The sequence below is a fragment of the Pholcus phalangioides genome, unplaced genomic scaffold, assembly GCF_987345545.1.
Source record: "Pholcus phalangioides strain wild (caught in Gottingen) unplaced genomic scaffold, Ppha-v1.0 ptg000017l_1, whole genome shotgun sequence".
NCBI lineage: Eukaryota > Metazoa > Arthropoda > Arachnida > Araneae > Pholcidae > Pholcus > Pholcus phalangioides.
The window spans coordinates 26,284,977-26,304,352 of record NW_028301610.1 but is presented as its reverse complement, the minus strand read 5'-3'; positions in this window follow the sequence as shown (position 1 = coordinate 26,304,352).

The following is a 19,376-nucleotide window of genomic DNA, read 5'->3' as shown; positions in this document are numbered from 1 at the left end:
CTGATGAAAATTCAGAACCAATAGAAGAAACAATTACAGACTTGATGAAAGAAATATTTTCAGAATTGATGAAGGAAATATTTTCAGAATTGATGAAAATTAAGAATTGATTAAGAATTCAATTAATAACTCCGCAATCGATGAAAATTAATAATTATTTCGATAAATGATTTAAGAATTAGTGAAAGCCTCCAGTAATTTATTGTGCTATATTAGCGCTAAGGCCGGTGCAACCGCACCTGTCGCACACTCCTAAGGGTGGCTCTGATTTTTATTTACTCAATTAATGGAGCCCAGAAATTCATTCAAAAAATAATTTTTTTGGATATTTTCACTTTTTTTTGTAAAAAAAATAGTTTTTTTAAAAATATTTTTTTATGTTTACCGATGAATTTTAGTGACCATAATCTGTAGACAGCGCCGCCCTTAACAGGAAAGGAGCTCGATGCAAAAATAATAGCATTGTCGGAACAGGATGGCAGTTTAAAGGCCCCAAAAGTGCTTAGAACCCACCCCCCCCCCCTTAGCACCGATTTTATATACGCATTTTGTTGGGGGAGGGGAAAATCGCATTCATGATTTCGGGCACGTTTACAGATCACTTGAGTGACCCGCGGCATATTTACAAATCACTTGAGTTACCCACTCTTATAGCGTTGATAGGTACTGCAATCTTTCTATGTGTAGGGTCCATCCATTTCGGAAACACTACGGTGCAGATTCAGGCATATTTTCGGATAACTTTAGTGACCCGCGGCATATTTGAAAATCATCGCGGCACAGTTCCGGGGGACTTAAGTGACCCGCGGCGCTGTTCTTGATCACTGAAGTGGCCCGTAACACGTTTTGAAACCAACGAAGTGGCCCGCAATCCCTAAAATATTGAGCACCGTTGTGTTAAGGATTGGGAACTTCAGAGAAGAATTGTTATTTTTAAAAAAATCTTCAATTCAATTATTATTCAACTTTCAGAGGCTTTTTGCCTTAATCTTAAAGATTATGTTGTTATGGTATGACATTAGAAAAATATTCCTCAACTGTCCAAGTAATAACTCTTATCAGAGAAAGACTACATCCCTTCCCTCCGCCTCCCAGCCCCATTTAAACGTAAATAGACGTATGTACCTGAGAGATACACATCTGACTAAACTTTTTGTTGTCAGGCATATCTAGGTAGAAGTGAGAAAGGCTTTCCCATCTCTGCTATACAGGTTGTACCAAATTGTTTCTCAAGCGGATATCTCTGTAACCGTTGACTTTACAAACATACTTCAATTACGAAAGGTATTCAAATGACGTGCAGTTACTTAAAACCTGAAAATTTATTTTAGGGGTCATACACATAAGAAAATGAAGGCATTAACTTTTTACACAGTCCCCCGTGTGCTCAAGAAACCAATTAGAAAGTTGTTGCCCTGTCTCTCCTGATGCCAACAAAAAACATTCTACGTTTCTAAGTGCAATATTCACTGAGATATGCGGACTCGAAAAACGAAGGAAATTTGGGGTAAAAAAAAACATTCAATGCTGGTAAAATGGTTTATCCGTATTTAACGCTGTTTTTTACAAATTTCCCCCGTTTTTCGAATCCGAATATCGCAGTTTTTAAATAGCAATCAACGTACTGTCGAACTCGAATCGAGATTTTAAGAGTTCTAATTGAAACAGATTCGAAATTACACACTTTATAATTACCAAGGCCTGGATGTTGTTGACCTAAAAAATCCTAAAAGATGACCATAAAAAATGTCTGAAGACTGGAAAAAATGCCTCAAATACAAAAAAGAAAACATTTCCCGAAAATTACAAAAAATGTATCAAGACAACAAAACAAATTTCTTTAGAAACTGAACCATTCATTATATCAACTGGAGGTCAAAGAAGACGAAAAATTTCATAGTATCTACTGAAAACCACATTCATTCTCAACATTGGATTTCATCAAATTTCTGAAAAGACAGGATAAACTTCTCTCAACATCAACAGGTATTATTGGGGATATTTGGAGGGGGAGATCTGATCTAACTCACGGTGTTGATTTCTCTTTAATTTCACACGCTCCTGTCAAGACATCAGAAATTTTTCTACAGGCATCAAGTCCACTTTATTTTCAAATTTCATGGTAGCAAAATTGGCCTACCCCACTTTTAGTAAACTGACTTTATCGATAGCACCAATAAGCTACATACTTTTCTGCAAGAACTGAAGGATGGAAATCAGATTGTGCTGAAGATTGATCTTATGTACGTCATCAGTTCTTCAATATTCCCTAGGCAAAACAAAGCTTGAGAAATCTTACTGCATGCAGCATTCTTACGGATTAATAATTTATTAATTAGATTGCGAATTTAAAATCTGCAAATTCATTCAATATGAATTTGTAAATTTCTAAATTCCACCGTGTACTATACTACCCATGCATGTACTATACTAGTTCCCTTTTATATAATGAAAATTCCTCTCTCTCAAAATCCCATTAAGATCAGAATTTCTTGAATTCTCTTTTATTTGTTGTTTGGTCAAGTGCCGCCAGCTCTTGGAAATTTTTAATGAATACTAAATTTGCGTGGAATTGATACTATATAAACTTTGTTCGTCATCTATAAAGGAAGATGCAAGTTAAGTGATGAAAGTAATGCACATTTTTTTTTAAAATTTTTTTTAGCCTACTTTTTATTTTGAAAAAAATTTCAAAACTATCTATCCTAAAAATGCCCTAAAACCTGAAAAAATGCCTTAAAATTGAAAAAAGTATTGAAAAATTTAAAAAAGTGCTAATGTCATCAACATCCGGACCCTGTTAATTACAATTATTCACTACAGTTGGGCTCGCTTGTAACGAACATGGATATTACGAATTTTCACGCACAACGAAGTTTTTCGATTTCCCGTGAATTTCGTATTACTTATCGATTCTGTACGTATATAGTGAAGTTCCCGTTTAACGAATATTTACGCTGTTTTTTCCGACTTCGTTATAAGTGGATCCGACTGTAATACGTTAATTTTGCTTTGGTCAGATGGTGTTAGGAAAGAATGTTCTTATTTCAGATGAATGCAACCCATTTATAAGAAAAACTGGAAATGAATTAGAAGTTTTATTTTTCCACATGCTTCACATCATGTCTTGCTCATGCATAGATAGCTGATGGATATCCGGGGATGGATGTCCCGGGCCATGACTAGGAATTTTGTGTGAAGGGGCAAACATGATTTTTCCACCCCCCTTCACTGTAAAATTCGGTAATGTGAGATTTTTTTATTTCCTCTTAAAATTTACCGCCTAGGTCGATGCCCTGAACTGCCCATCAGTTGACAGTAGCAGTGAAATGTGCATTTCTGGGTCGCGTAGAAGCGTCTATGGGAGACGTCGAATTTCTCTACTACTGTCACATTTCGCTACTACTCTCTCATAGAGGCTTCTACGGCCCAGAAACGCACATATCGTACACCGCGATAGTGAGAGGATACCAACTCTGTATGGAAAAAAAATATACGGGATCCAGGGAAAAATTTTCTAATATTATTTTTCGGAAAAAAGCTATATCCGCTAGCAATAATGTATGTTATTTGAATAGCTTATAGAAAGCTATGAAAAAGTAAGTAATGTTTAGATTACCTGCGAAGAGCGAGTAATTAATTGTCTCGCGGTGTACGATATGTGCGCTTATGGGCCGTAGAAGCCTCTATGAAAGAGTAGTAGTGAAATGTGACAGTAGTAGAGAGAGAAAATTAGACGTCTCCCATAGACGCTTCTACTGCCCAGAAACGCACATTTCACTACTACTGACAGTGCTCTAGCCCTGGGGCCCCATGTTATTTTGATTTACTTTTTTAATCATTTTTTTACTTCAAATGCATTGCAAACAACCCTGGCAATTTGTTTTTCTAATACAATAAAATCATGAGAGACCTACTGAGAGAATTACAAAGCTGAAAAATTTTGAGAACCCTGTCGTTATATTATGAAAATATAAAATTTAATATTTATATTATCATAATATAGTGACATAGTTCGTTATTTTATATAATTCGGAATAATTCCAAATGAAAACAATATTACTCCTTAATTTTAGCTTACCATTATTCTCCTTGCGTACTTTAGTATTCAAATAAATCGCCTCCGACATGCCATTGACGGAATATAAACACTTCATTTTGATATGATAATACTGTATCAACTTGGCTGGGCTAATAATGCTGTTATTACGAACTATTATCAAAACAGAAGACGAAATAAGTGCAGCCAATCTTTAAGCCAGTTTTCGGACCCTTAATATATTGGTTTATGCCTTTTTTCCATTGATTATACATTTTCTTAATGCCTATATGTAAAAAAAATTAATTTTTTTCCCCTAAACTCTCTGCTCATTAATAATAGTGAAAAAAAACTACAATCAAAGCTTCAGATTTCAGCATGAATAAGCATCGTGATATCTTCAGGAGTCTACAAGAATAACCATAGCGTCGAATGGGATAGCCTGTAAACTCCCTGAGAAACCCTTGCCAGGCTGATTCTACAATTGATTCAGGCTGTTGGACAGCAGTGTACTGTCATAACGCACTTCTTACAACAGACCATGTCTCAGGGACATGCTCAAGAAGCCTCTTACATTTCTGATGAACATGCAGGCAAGAGAATAAGTCCTGAAAGTTTCTTGTAAAATGTGGTCGAGCGTTGTGTTATTGATATACGGATGGTCCCAAATTGTTTGCATAGCGGATATCTCTGTAACAGTTGACTTTCGAAACATACTTTCAATTACAACGGAAAAACCATTTTACCCGCATTTAACGCTGTTTTTTTCCAAATTTCCTCCGTTTTTCGAATTCGAATATCTCAGTGAATATTGTACTTAGAAATGTGGATTTTCTTTTGGCCTCAGAAGAGACAGGGCAACAACTTTCTAACTGGGTTTTTGAGCACACAGGGACTGTATAAAAAGTTAATTCATTTATTTGTTCATGTATATGACCCCTGAAACAAATTTTGAGATTTTAAGTAACTACGTCTTGAACTGTACTGTATTTGAAAACTTTTTTGTAATTGAAAGTGTGTTTCGAAAGCCAACGGTTACAGATATTCACTGTGCGAACAATTTGGGACAGACTGTATAGTGTGAGGAGCGTGCTGAAAGAAGAGCACAATCTAAGCCTCTATAAAACTACCCTGGTCTAGTGGTCAATGCTAAGAGTACCCACAATTCGTAGCAGTAAAAATTGTCATAGATACCCAATAGATTCCCATACATTAATGCAGCTCATGGTTCGGATGGTATGAACCTGGAAAAAGCATTTAGGGAGACGGCACTAACCTTGATATCATTGATACATATGTGGCCGTCATGAATATCCGAAAATATAACGTTGCCCACCTCAACGCAAGAGTTTGTATTCTCGAGACCATAGCAGTCTGAGGCATCAATGGTTTAGGGCAGTGCTTCTCAAACTTTTGGGACCCACGGCTCCCTTGCCCTAGTCATAGTTTAACCGCGGCTTCCTAGAATAGCACAGTAGATATTCTACATCCATAAAAGGATCATTTCAAAACAATGAAAGCATGTACCCTGACAAAGGGTGGGGACGCACACTTTGAGAACCACTGGTATAGAGAGGGTCAAAGGTAATTTTCTGTAAAAGAAATTGCTTCTTCGTAGTCATGTGCGCGAGACTGTGGTGCCGTATATAACATTCCATTGTGTGTTAGCACTTTTGTGACTTTTTTTTTTTCCACTTTATACACTCACGCCACTGTCGCTGCATTTAGGCCTGAAAGAGAAGAAATTCGCCTTCATGTGGATAAATCAGTACCAGCTTAAACTTTTTAGCTTGCTAAATGCGACCTTTGACATATAACAAGCCACAGTGAATCTCGGAGGAATGTTTACAGCTCTCTGGAGACAACAAACCATTTGTCTAGTTCCTTGATAGTCCTCTAGTTGTGTGCCCTGATATGAAAGTTCAATAGCCGCTGCTGAGCCCAGAAATGTGTATGTGTGTGCATTATTATCATTCACGTATTCTAATCACTTGCATGCCATATCTGGCTTTTCATTTCGTATAAGTTTCATGTTCTTCGCGATTTTCATGTCGTTGCGATTTCAAATCACAGGCAATAGCGTATTAACGGGGAGGAGGGCAAAGCCGGCTATAGCCCAAAGTGGCAAGTTCGAAGATTGGGTGGTCATTGGGAAACTTAGACCAGAACGGGAGGAGGGCGTCAAAACCATCAAATCCGCCTCTGATCACATGAGTATGGGCCTATAAAGCTTGAGCACTTCCGTATTACTTTCACATACAGCTTTTGCACGATATTAAATTTCTAATCAAGCATTAATTATTAAATTCTTGATAGCATTAATAAGTACATTGTCACTCAACACTCATTTTGGTTCACACAACCCCCGTTTCACTTACGAGTTGAACGATGTCACTATCCCGGATGGAATTAGGGTTACCGATTTGGAAATTCTCATTTATGAGCGGCTTAGGTTTTATGAATATTGTTCAGCGGTGGCCAAAAAAGCGAATAGAACGCTCGGTTTCAATTTCAAAAAATGGTCTCTTCGCATTCTCCTACAGTCATTCTTCCTCTTGGAACGAGGCTTAGTTCATCCTGGACTGAAGTATGCTGTAAGGTTTTGGAGACCATACCTACAGAGGGACATAGACTTGGTTGAGGGGGTGCAAAGAAAAGCTACGCATGTCTTTGTTGGCACATGGGGCTTGAATTATGAAGAGACTTCATTTTTTGAAAATTTTTACATTGGAAGAACGCAGGTGTCGGGGGGATATGATTGAAGAGTTCAAAATTTTCAACGGAATGGACTGTGAATTATTAATACACCGTCAATCGACTTCTTCAAGGGGGATACCAGTATCGATTGCTAAGGGACAGACAACTCCAGGTTGTGGTGCCGCTGGGAGGTTTTTCTCTAATAGGGTTGTGAATAAATGCAATAGTTTACCCACGGGTGTAGTCCATTCTAACACAAGTGACACGTTAAAAAAAATACGGTAAACATATTGGAGTGAATCAAGAAGCTATACATACTTAGATAAGACAACCATAAGCAGCCTACTTTTTATGGGCATCATATTTTATCATGTATATATAGTTTTTATAATTGCACTTTTATAATTGGGTTGCTGTATTTTAGAAATATGACATCCATATTTGTTACTGGCATTTGGCCTGTTGTGGTTGTAGTGTGTGTGTATATGTATATAGAAGTTTGAATAGATGAACTGCTGATTAGTATAGGAGTGTCTAATCACGTAGGTCATGTCATGCTTTTATTGTGTAATGTGGTGGTGGGCAAACTTTGCGGCCAGCTTAGACATTCTATCCGGCTTGACGCAGATTTCAAAATAATAGTATTGTTCTGGATAATTTCTCACAAGTCCTTGGAATAAGCAGAGGATAAAAACACTTTGAAGGACGTTACAAATTTATTCACAGAACAGCAATTTTTACATGCATTTATAAGCAGAGATGTATACGCTAACCAGATCAGAGTTCTCTTCTCGAACGTAAAATCCAACAACACTCTCTTCTGCTGTGATCGTCTCATCTGTTATAGCTACGGTCGAAACTTCGAGAAAAAGAATATTCCACAAAATTCCATTTTACAGTTTCTAAGTTGGCGGGCAGAAAATCAATGTTTCAGAAAAATCTGTATGTTTTACGCCGTACCTTCGCATTTTTCGTTTGGCAACAGGACATCGTCAATTTTGGGGCGATCTTAATAAATTGCGGAAAGACCTAATTTTCGTAACACTGTCCCCGCTCTTTTAAAATTGTTCGTCCCGACCATCCAATCTTCAAGTTAGTGGGTCGCATTTTGTTATTCACTGTGGTAAGGAGCCAGTCTGTTCAGGTGAACCACCTTGCATTTTGACGATGGAGTTTTTTAAATCCGAATTACCACATCGTTCAGTTAATTCACGATTCTGTACGGTCCTTCCCATGATGTTCGGAGTATCGGGCAAAGTCCTTACCGGCGCTTCAGGTTCCAGAGCCAGACGAGGTCTTTTTCTTCGAAGTCGTGAGATGTGGCCTTCACATCGTAGCGGTTCTTCATTTTTTCGGAGCCGATGTGGATCCAGTCTTTGGCGATTCTATGCACATCCTCGAGGCGCTCCCGGAGTCCCTCGACGTATTCTTCCGGTGGAAGAGGAGCATCTGGCGGACGCTCGAACAGCAAGTCACCTGGCAGTAGAAGATCTCGTCCCATGAGCATCTGCGCTGGTGAAAATCCGGTGCTCTCGTGGACGGGAGTTCGGTAGGCCAGCAGGAAAAGTGGTAACTTTGAGTCCCAATCTTGTTGGTTTTGTGACACGAAGAGCGAGAGGTGGTTCAGGATGGTTCTGTTGAATCTTTCGATCATCCCGTGAGATTCCGGATGGAGCGGCGTAGTTTGCGTCTTTTCCATTCCTGAAGCTTGCACATGCCACTGAAAACTGCTGAAGTGAAGTTTCTTCCCTGGTCGGAATGGATCAGCATGGGATACCCAATTTCGCACTAAAACTTCAGCCAGCTTTTTCATCAGGAACGGGATAGGTTTCCGTTCACTTGGTAAAATATTCAATTATCACAAGTATGTATTTGTGGCCATCGTGAGTTCTGGGTAACGGTCCGAGGATGTCCAGGGCGATTCTCTCGAATGGCGCACCAACGTTGTAGCGTTGAAGGTGAGCTCGGGTGCGCTTCGGAGGTCCTGTACGAGCGGCGCAGGTGTCACAATTCGTGCACCACTTTTCCACATCGGTTCTGGCCTTGTCCGAATAGAATCGTTCACTGACCTTTTGGAGAGTCTTGATTATGCCGAAATGTCCTCCGTGCAACTCGTACAAGACCTCTTTCACACGGCCTCTAGATAGGATGAGTTGTCATCGGAACGTCTTCTCATCCTCCAGACTCCCATCTGCGATACAGTACGCCATTTCTCATCTCCAGGGAATCCCGTAGCGACCAATATCTTTTGGTCGTTGTATTGGAAGAGGCGACATCTTGCCAAGTTGGTTTACTCCCGGTTGCATTCCTTCAAGTCCATTATTGATCGTATGTCAAGATCTTCTAGTTGAGCCTTCCGGGTGTTCTCGTCGCTCCAAGGATCGTTATTTGAGACTTGTGATGTTATCCGTCTTACTGTATGGTTCACTGGCCCATACTTTTCTTCAGCCTTGACGCAGTGACGACAGTTTTGTGGACACGGCATTCTCGGTAGAGCGTTGGCATTTCCGTGCAATGCTCCCTCACGATGCTGGATCTCCATGTCGTACTCCTGCAGCCGTTGTATCCATCAAGCTACTTGACGCTCGAGGTTCTTGAAGTTAAACAGCCAGCTCAATACATCGTGGTCGGTCCGTGCGAAGGAGAAATTTTCGACCGTAGACGTAGTGATGGAAATGTTCTACGGCTTTGTGAGCACCTTCCTAGTGACGCAATAATTCCTCTCGGGCTTGGACAAGCTTTTGCTGAAGTGGGCAATGACGTGCTCTTTGCCGTCCACTTCTTGCGATAGAACAGCTTCGATCCCGTTGTTACTTGCGTCCGTGTCGAGGATGAATTCCTTCTCTGCTCGTGGAAACGCCAATATTGGAGCCGATGTTAGGGCTTGTTTTACTGACGTAAAGGCCCTTTCGCACTCATCAGTCCACAAAAATTTTTGTTTGGAGAAGCCTTGAACGAATTTCCGGTAATATGTGCAAAGTCCCAGGAAGCTCCGAAGCTCGTGCACGTTCTTAGGTCGCTTCCAGTCTTCCACGGCTTTAGTCTTCTCAGGATCCATCCTTATTCCCTCTCGGGAGATAATGTGACCCCCCCCCCCCCATGTAGGTGACTTCGTGTCTAAACAGACGGCACTTTGTCGAGCTCAATTTCAAATTGGCATCTCTCAGCTTCTGAAGGACTTTATTCAAATTCTCTAGTTGTTCCGAGAACGTTCTTCCAACTATTATCATGTCGTCCAAGTACGCGAGACATGATTCGTCCATGTAAGATAGTCCATGTAAAACGGTCTTCATCAGCCTTTCGAAGGTAGTCGGAGCATTGCACAAGCCGAATGGCATGACTTTGAACTGCCACAGTCCATGTCCGGTCGTGAAGGCCGTCTTTTCTCGGTGGCATTTCCACTTGCAAATATCCACTCTTCAGGTCCAGGGAAGAAAACCACTGATGTCCGGAAAACGTGTCAAGAGTGCAGCTGATTCTTGGCAGCGGATAACTATCTTTCTTAGTGACGTCGTTCAATTTTCTGTAGTCGACACAGAATCGGGTGGAACCGTCTTTCTTCCTCACCAGCTTGATCGGCGACGCCCATGGACTCGTTGACGGCTCGATAATGTTGTTGACTTGCATTTTCTGACCACTCCTGAACACCTGTGTGTATAGTTTATAGTACTCTCTTTCGAAAGCTGGTACAATGCACAAGTTTTTGGTAAATTTGACCGATTGTAGGTAGAAGGGTGTTAACGTTAATTTCAAATACAACGCCACAACAGGCAAAATGCCCAACGAGGTGGCTGAGAAAAAGATGCCCATAAAAATATGGATGTCATATATTTCAAAAATATAGCAACCCAATTAAAACTCACTAGGTAGTAAATTGCCCATGGCGATAGACCTGAGTTGTGCTCGGCATGAAAAAAAAAAAACCCAATTAAAAATGCAATTAGACAAAAATTATAAACAATATATACACATGATAAGATATTATACAATGCCCATAAAGAATACTTATGGTTGTTTTATTTTGGCGATGAAAAATTTTGGTGACAATTAGATTTTGAACTTTGCCAATCTTTCAGCGCTTGTAGCTCGCCAATAAATCCAGATATTTCGATGAAAATGATGTGGCATAGAAATTTTTCCGTTCTTTCCAAATATGTGTTTTTAGTTTGCATGTTAGAAACTTCATAAATGCATAAAAAAACATGAAAAGATGATTTAGGGCAACAATTTGGTTACATGTAAACGATAAAAAAAAGTACTGTTTAGACATGATACATGAGTTTTAATAGGGCGTGTGGTCTCCTCGAACAGCTAAGACTGCTGCGCACCTGTTTGCCATGGATGCGATGAGGTTATCGATCAGACTTTGGGGAATACTGTTCCACTCCTCAAGAAGTGCAATCTGCAAGTCTCGGACAGTAACAGGCGGCCTTGGTCGCGCAGCAATGCGTCGTCCGAGCATGTTTGGGACATGCTCGGTGATTCAGGCCAGGAGAGCACGCTGGCCATTCCATACGCTGTATTGTTTCAGCTTCAAGCATGTTCTCCACCAGACGAGCTCTATGCGGTCGGACATTATCATCCTGGAAAACAAAGGAATCTCCAATGGCTCCAGCGTAAGGGATGGCATGAGGTCGCAGTATCTCGTCTGCATACCTTCGGGCCGTCAAAGTGACATTCCGAATGATATGCAGGTCCGTACGTCCGCCTATGCTGATTCCACCCCATACCATCCAACCAGCTCGTCTGTATTGTGACCTTTCACGAACGAATGCGGGGTTATTTCGAGTGCCCCTGTCCTTCCACACCAGAACACGTCGGGTGTCACACTCCAGACTGAATCGGGACTTGTCTGTAAACAGCACTTGGCTCCAATCATGTTGCTCCCAATCTCGATGTTCAGCAGCCCATCTTCTTCGGGCCGCACGGTGGCGTGGGGTCAACGGAATGCAGACCATTGGCCTACGTGCATAGAGCCCTCCCTCATGAAGCCGATTACGTACTGTTTGGCTGGACACCTTTCGTCCTGTTGCCAAGAGCAACCGTCTTTGCAACTGCGTAGCATTCTCTGTTCTGTTTCGACGGGCTGTTAACCGTACATACCGGTCATCAGTTGCTGTAGTGGCGCGTGGCCGACCTTGCCCTGGTCGACGTCTAACATTTCCTGTTTCTTGGAATCGATTCCACAGCCTTGCAACAACACTTCTGGCGACTCCAACAGCGTCCGCGACACTACGTTGCGTTTGCCCGGATTCCAGTCTGCCTATAACACGCCATGCCATGGATTCCGGTAAACCACGTTGTTGAGACATCCTCAAGTCACCTTGTCTCAAAAAAAAAATACTGCGCAATCGAATTTCACAGTTACGGCAGTAAAACAGACGTTTCTGCAACATCCCGATTTCTGCCCTTATCTCCTTTTTCTGGTTTTTGACGTCATGAACTTTGATTTGCATATGAAGTTTTCTTCTTCCGTTTCCTGCTAGGCTTTAAATTATGGATGATTCATTTTATGTTACTTATCGGTATACATCTTTGCGTAATTTTGTTAAAACCATGTGCTCCCCTAATTGTTTTGAGCAGTGTATATCGTGATCCTTATTAAACCTCGCTTTTCTTATCATGAGGGAACAGACCAGACCCCAACATTCAAAAAGCTGATGTCCGTCGAGTTTTACGGCATGCATAGTAATAATACATACCGTATTCCCCCGAATCAATGTCAGAATATGTCCGGCCCGCCATAGGCGGAGATAGACTTGAAAGTCTGGGGACGGGGCACGGTGATGTCAGTTCATATATACTATATACATTAGATCAGTCGGCTCCACTTTTGACGAGGGGTATTGCTCCCCCCTTATCTCTACCCATGTGGCCCGCTTCTAAAAAAGTTTGCCCATCACTGGTGTAATGCATGCAAGCTATAAAGATCTTGTAAAGTTCCAAAATTTCTGATTGCGGCACAGTGTGTTAATTTACTGCATTAATGAAAAACGAACATTTCAGTATCCATTTAACTACAAAGAATTGTTTAGTTGGTGAAATTTATGAAAATAATACCAGTCATATTCTAAAAATCAAAAGAAGGTGAGTGTTCTTTTTTTAATAATTCATGTTAAAACATTAGAATAAGATTATACATATTTTTTGGTCTCTTCAGCAAATAGTTTCACATTTCTTTTATAGGTCGTTCACAAAAAAGCCTCATCAAGTTATAAAAAAAAGTAACATAATTAACCACTAAACGTTGGAAATTTCTTTTTTTGTAAAATTTTAAACAACTTTTTACACACATCTATATTATATACAGAGAAAAATATGCTGCTCTACTTCAATTGCTGAGTCTATAATATACATATAGGTCACCCTTTATAAACAATAAACACTTGCGTGTGAATGTAAGACTTACAGTAAATGACAGTTGTATCATTTTCTGTAAATGAACACAAATTAGATGGGGACCTACAGTTTATTGCAGATTCCAAATGGCAGAACTAAAAAAAAAAAAAAAAGAAAGGTTGAAAGGCATTCTCTAAAAGGTTAAAGCACTAATCATTCAATGGGGGAACTTCCTGCCATCTTGTTACCGTTTATGACAGTTTCAACACACACATTGATGGTACTTTATAAATAAATCAAACTAATGTGTTCTATTCCAACAAATAGGAAATAGCTTCAACAGTAGCATCACCACAAAATAATCTCATGATAACAGAAAACAGCAACATGCTCTCTGGGCTACAGGGTAGCATGGGTCTCACACAATGAAAATGCTCTACAGCATATAAAACATATGCCATCAATGCATATAAAATGATATAGTTGTATTTGATACCTCATTACATTTCCATTCCATGCACAGAAAGGATGAAAAGAAGGGAATGTTGGTGAAAAGTCTTATAAGCTGATCAGGTATCTGCGACTATTGTGATTCAGAGCATTTTTGTTTCATGCTGGTTTCTTCAAGACATTTTTCATATCATGAAAAGGTCTAAGAACTTCATTATTTTTAATCCTGATTTTAAAATCCACAAATAAATTCCAATAATGCCAACCACTGGAGTTAGAACTGAGAGAAAAAAAATAAAGCGTATACAGTAGACTCTCGGCAATCCGGCACATATCAGACCAGGGTGTGCTGGATTATTGGAAGTTGGTTGAAAAAGCCCATGTAGATACAGTAGATGCTAGTTATTAGAATCACGGATAATCTTACTATTCGGGAATTATCACTTTTACGGAACGGACGAATGTCATAACATGGGGAAAAAGTTCGTAAGGATCATGGCCGGACTTACGCAGGTGCGAAGGGTGCAGCCGCACCGGGCCGCAAAACGGATTAAAAATGCTTTGATTAAATGATTTATTAACAACGCAATAGCTCAAATCTATGTTGATGGCAGGGAACCCACAAGTCATGGGTTTTGACAGAACCCCGCTCAGTCACTGCCTTGAGTTCGTACTCTGGGCAAATAAATTTTAGGGGCCCCTTTTATAAAATGTTCTTTGAGGCAGAGGAATGGGAAGGAACCTCTGCCTGTAATGCAAAAGAAAGCCAATTTCGTAGCATTGAAAATTTGTTGGCCCTGACCACGTACCCCGTTTGCCCGTGCAAGAAAGAGACCCTGCTCTAAGCCAAGAGTACACGCGGGTTAGATCACCACCTTCTAGCTAAAGATGGCGCTGGTTAGATGTCCCGAGTGCTGGACCAGAATGAGCGCTGAATTCCTTAACGACGTATTTAAAACTAGACGGGGGGGGGGGGGGGACAAAATGTATGCTTGCCCAAGCTGAAAGAGAGTAGTTGCAGCTCTGGTGTAGATAAATCCGTCTAGCCGTGACAGCAATTCCATTGTAGACATGGCCTCCACATGTTGTAGCAGAGGGGGCCCCAGGACAAATATTTTTCACTGTCCCCGCTATAAGTGAATTTATAAGGTGAAGAAACAAAATAAGAATCGTTGCTTCCACAACGCTGGAACCCTCTTGGGGGGCAACAATGATTATAAAGCCAACCTTCAATTGCCGGAGGAACACTTGCAATTTCACTCGTTGGGCGATTTAGTCCCAAATTTATTGCCAAGTGATTTTATCATAAACATAGTATAAAAACTATAGGTAAGTAGTTTGATAGTCGTTCTCCGGTCAGAGGCGCATTTATGGTTTTTCCGCCCTTCACCCATTCTAGTCTAATTTTTTCGACTAATTTCCTCGAATTCACCACCCCGTGCTATAACCCACTTGGCCTCCCAACTCCCATTCCTGCAAGTATATGTCTCTCTCTAAAGTCAGTCCCATGCTCTAAGTCAATCGTATGCTTGCTCACTGTTTTGGTCACTCTTTTGATCGTTTATAAGTGCATTCTCTAGGTCAGCTGTTCTCAACCGGTGCTCCTTGTGCACTCTCCAGGGGCTCCGCGGCCGCTCGAGGAAAATAAAAAAACGGTAAAATTAAAAAAAATAAATATTTTTAAATAGTAAAAATAAATCAGTAACTGATGGATAATTAAAAAATGGGCCTACGGGTCTCCGCCATAGAATCTTTTTACTAAAAAGGGCTCCGCGAGTCAAAAAAGGTTGAGAACCACTGCTCTAGGTCATTCATGTGCTTGCACGAGTTCTAGATAACTCTTTTGGTCATTCACACCCTCTAGGTCCCTCACTAACCAAGTCCCTTACTGTCTCGCAGTGGCGGATTCATTTACGGTTATACAAATTTTCCGCCTCAGCAGGCTATAGTCCGCGGCGCAAAGTTCTAAGTCCCCTGTAAATACGCCACTGTCTCCGGCGCTATTGTAAACCTGTCATCTGGCATACTCCAGGGAAGACCGGGAAAAATCATTCTAGAGGACCGCAAAATACTTCATCCCATTCCTAGTTAGGACTTCATTGAGTTACAAAATTTTTTGGTCGAAAGTTTTTTATTTTTACGTATTTTGAAGCTGAAGTTGAATCACTCATTTTTTTTCCTATAAATTACCATTATCAATCTGCAAGACTATGTCAGAAGGCCCCTTGTTGACAAAAATTTCCGTACTCAGGTGAACAACAGCTTTCAAATAGTAAAGGCACGTGTAAGGTAAGAGAAAAGGTCACCTTTCTCCAGTTCTTGGTCAGTTTCTTTCAACTGATCACATTCACAGTTCCTTGGCTAGAATACTAGAGATCTAATTATTTTATCTCGTATCGTACATTATATAAAAAGTATCGTAATTCATACTACGCAGTTCCATTTTGACTCCTCACAATTTCTGAATAAAGAAAAATGATTTTAGAGCCTAAAAGGGGAAAAATCCTGTTTTAGAACAATTGAAAAAAAACATGATTTAACATTCGGAAACCTGTTATGTTAGAAAGAAAAACAGACTTGCCCAGTTTCCGCAAGTCTTGTTTAACGGAACGGGGCATATGGTCAGTAGTACTTGCAACCAGGATTTTTTTTGGATATAGCTATCAATCGGTTATTGCTATCAGAAATGTTGCATCCCAATGCGCTCACATTAAGTGCTGTGTGATATAAACTTCCGCGTACAGACATGCACAGTGGCATGTTTTCCTCTTCTATACTGGAAGAAAACCACCCTAAAAATGCTCGATCATTGAACGGTCTAGACTAGTGCACAGCTGAATTATCAAGAGTCTACTGTACTTAGATAAGTGTTCCAACTTTTTGCATGAAAACAATGTTTTAGCCAAGTCTGATATAACATTTTTAAAAATGCATCAAACTACATCTCATGTAAAAATTTATTTTCTGAATGTAATTAATAATTCAAACCATGGAGCACTTATAAATTAAATGAAATTAGTGTTAAAAAACGAAAAAAAAAAAAAAACAAAAAAACAGCAACTTTCTGACTAAATAAACACAAAGCACAACTTGAACACAAGGACTAGAAAAAGAGTTCAAAACCTTACTATTCAAGTAGTACAAAATAAATGGCACAAAAAAAAAAGCACCACAGACAAATTTTTCAATATTAATAAAAGTTTGTTATGCCCTGACAGATACATTGCACCCAAAAAAGGGTTTAAAAAAAATCCAACCATCTGTTACTGAACGTATGTGGAGTACAAGAAAAAAATTATAACATGGTAAGAAGAAACTTATACATGGTACCAAAAACATTTATGCATTCAAATGTGGAAAAATTAAAGAAAAGTCCTTTTTATTTCTACCTCTTCCTGTTCTCACAAAGGTAACTCATAATGAAGAACTGGCGGGGGGAATGCATGGGGCCCTCCCCAAATTGATCAAAAATTAAAATACCTTTACATGCTATTTTAATAAATTTTTTGTTAATTTAAATGCTTGTTGAAGGATGGTAACTCAAGATTTCTCTGGAAGAAATTCCTTGTATCCCACCCATCCAAAGGTTGATTTCGCATGTGCCTGAGCACTGGAATGTGTAAACCTTTAAAGGAAAATTTGAAATATCAACTCAAGAACACATTTTATTCTTGCAGTAACTAAAAGCTTATAAGAGGATATTCTAAAACCCAATAGAGATTTTAAGAACTTTTGAAGTTTAGAAGGTATTTATTAAAAAAACCAAATATATAATAGCATAACATTTGAAGTATCTATTTTTAGTACAGTAAAACTCCTCTAAACGGTCAACCCTCTTTTACAGCCACACAGTAATTTTCCACTGTATAATAAAATTATGTATTTCAAACACCTGATTAATGTTACCCCTCTTTTAGACAAATTCTTTTGTTCCGCCGATGTCCGCAAAATGAGAAGGATTTTACTGTATAACCCGTTAAGACTGGGAAATTTTTGAAAGAATGAATTTTTGTTAGTATCTCACCCGCACAATTGTTCGGGCTCAGGCTTAAAGGGATAGCATCTTCAAGCATACTAAATAACACAATTATACCAAAATGAAATGCGTATGAATAAAATCAAGTTTATATACTGCTTTTACTTTTATGTATTTGTCATCAATACTATATGCAAAGCTGTTATTTTCAGAGAAGCTATGGTTATACATTAAAAATCTAAGTCAGTTGGCATAATGCAATGAACTACAATTCACAAATAAAAAAAATTGAATTCTTTCATAAACATAATAGGTACAGCCCCTCTCTGCTACAATGGAATTTAGTATTTCATTAGTCTTTTATTAGAACATAAATTAATGAGTTTCATCAAGACTAAATTCTTTCCAAACACAATTTTTTAAGCAGCTTCAGCATAAATAATTAAAACTCAAAAAGTTTGCATAATGTTATAAATATTTAGAATATAAAAAATATCAATTAGAAAAATAAAAGGAAAGCATACAACACATTGGAGTTTGCTATAAGTCAAAACAAACACAACTCTGATTTCAGCATTTATTATTAAAATTTTTGAAGTAATATCCATACACGTCAAAAATATAATCAACATGTATACAGTAAAACCTGTCTAAGTTGGACACCTACAGTTACATTAAGATATGTCGAGAGGTGTCCAAGATATAGAGGTATAAAAAATATTTTATGGCGTCATTAAAAGGCTTTAACTAGTAGAGAGAATATGACAAAAAAACTAACTATACTTACAAGCATTAACCTTTTGAATAGGTGAGATATATAATAATTGTGCACAAAATATCTATTTAATTAATAATATCTTAGAATTAAGCAAGAATTAAACTTAAATGCAGTAATTAAATATATCAATTAAATAAATCAATAACTTTTTTCTTTTCAATGGTCAACTCCACTAACTTTCGTTTAATCTAACTTTTTATAAACTTAGTTAACACTAACTTTTGCATAGTTTACTCACAATGCAAAGTTAAAATTTACTTTCACATTTACAGGAAGTCTAAAATACTTCACATACAGAACACTATTGAGGACTAAATAAAAGTTTGAAATACAAAAAAGTTTTGTTAAAAAAAAGCTCAAGCAATAAAGGGAAGTACAGGTACAAGAAAAATACCATAATCTGGCCGTTACACCCTATTTTGTAGATTAATAATGAAGTTGTTTCAATAAATCTGTTTTTTAAATCTGCTTGAGATGCGAGATGTGGGGGAACCTTACCCTTCAACAACTTCATATACACTGTCAAGTATTCACTATTTAAGCAAATAATCAGCAAACAATGAGCTGCACCTGTCCAAAATATTGAGTATAGTGGACATGCTTTGATACAAGATTATAGTGGTTCCATTCAAAACTGTTCAATATAGGGAAGTGTCCAGGATATAGAGGTGTTCAAAGTGACAGGTTATACTGTATGTGGAAAGGATGAATAAATTACGGAAACTGTTTTCTTAAAAAATGTTCATATATATACAGGGTGCATAGGTAACAGGGTGTATGGCATTTCACTAATGAATCATTGATCCTAGAGACATACCTTCCAATATAAAAAAAATTAAATTTTTATATCATCCCTGTGTGCCTAAAAACTCAAAAAGTTGCGAAACTCTCTCTCCTGATGCGAACGAAACAAATTCAACTTTTCTAAGTGCAATTCACTGATATTTAAATTCAAAAAATGGACAAAAGTTGGGAAAAAACAGCATTAAATGCTGGAAAACCATTTTACCTGCATTTAATGCTGTTTTTCCCCAACTTTCCTCTATTTTTTGAATTTGAATATCTCAGTAAATATTGCACTTACAAGGGGAAGATCC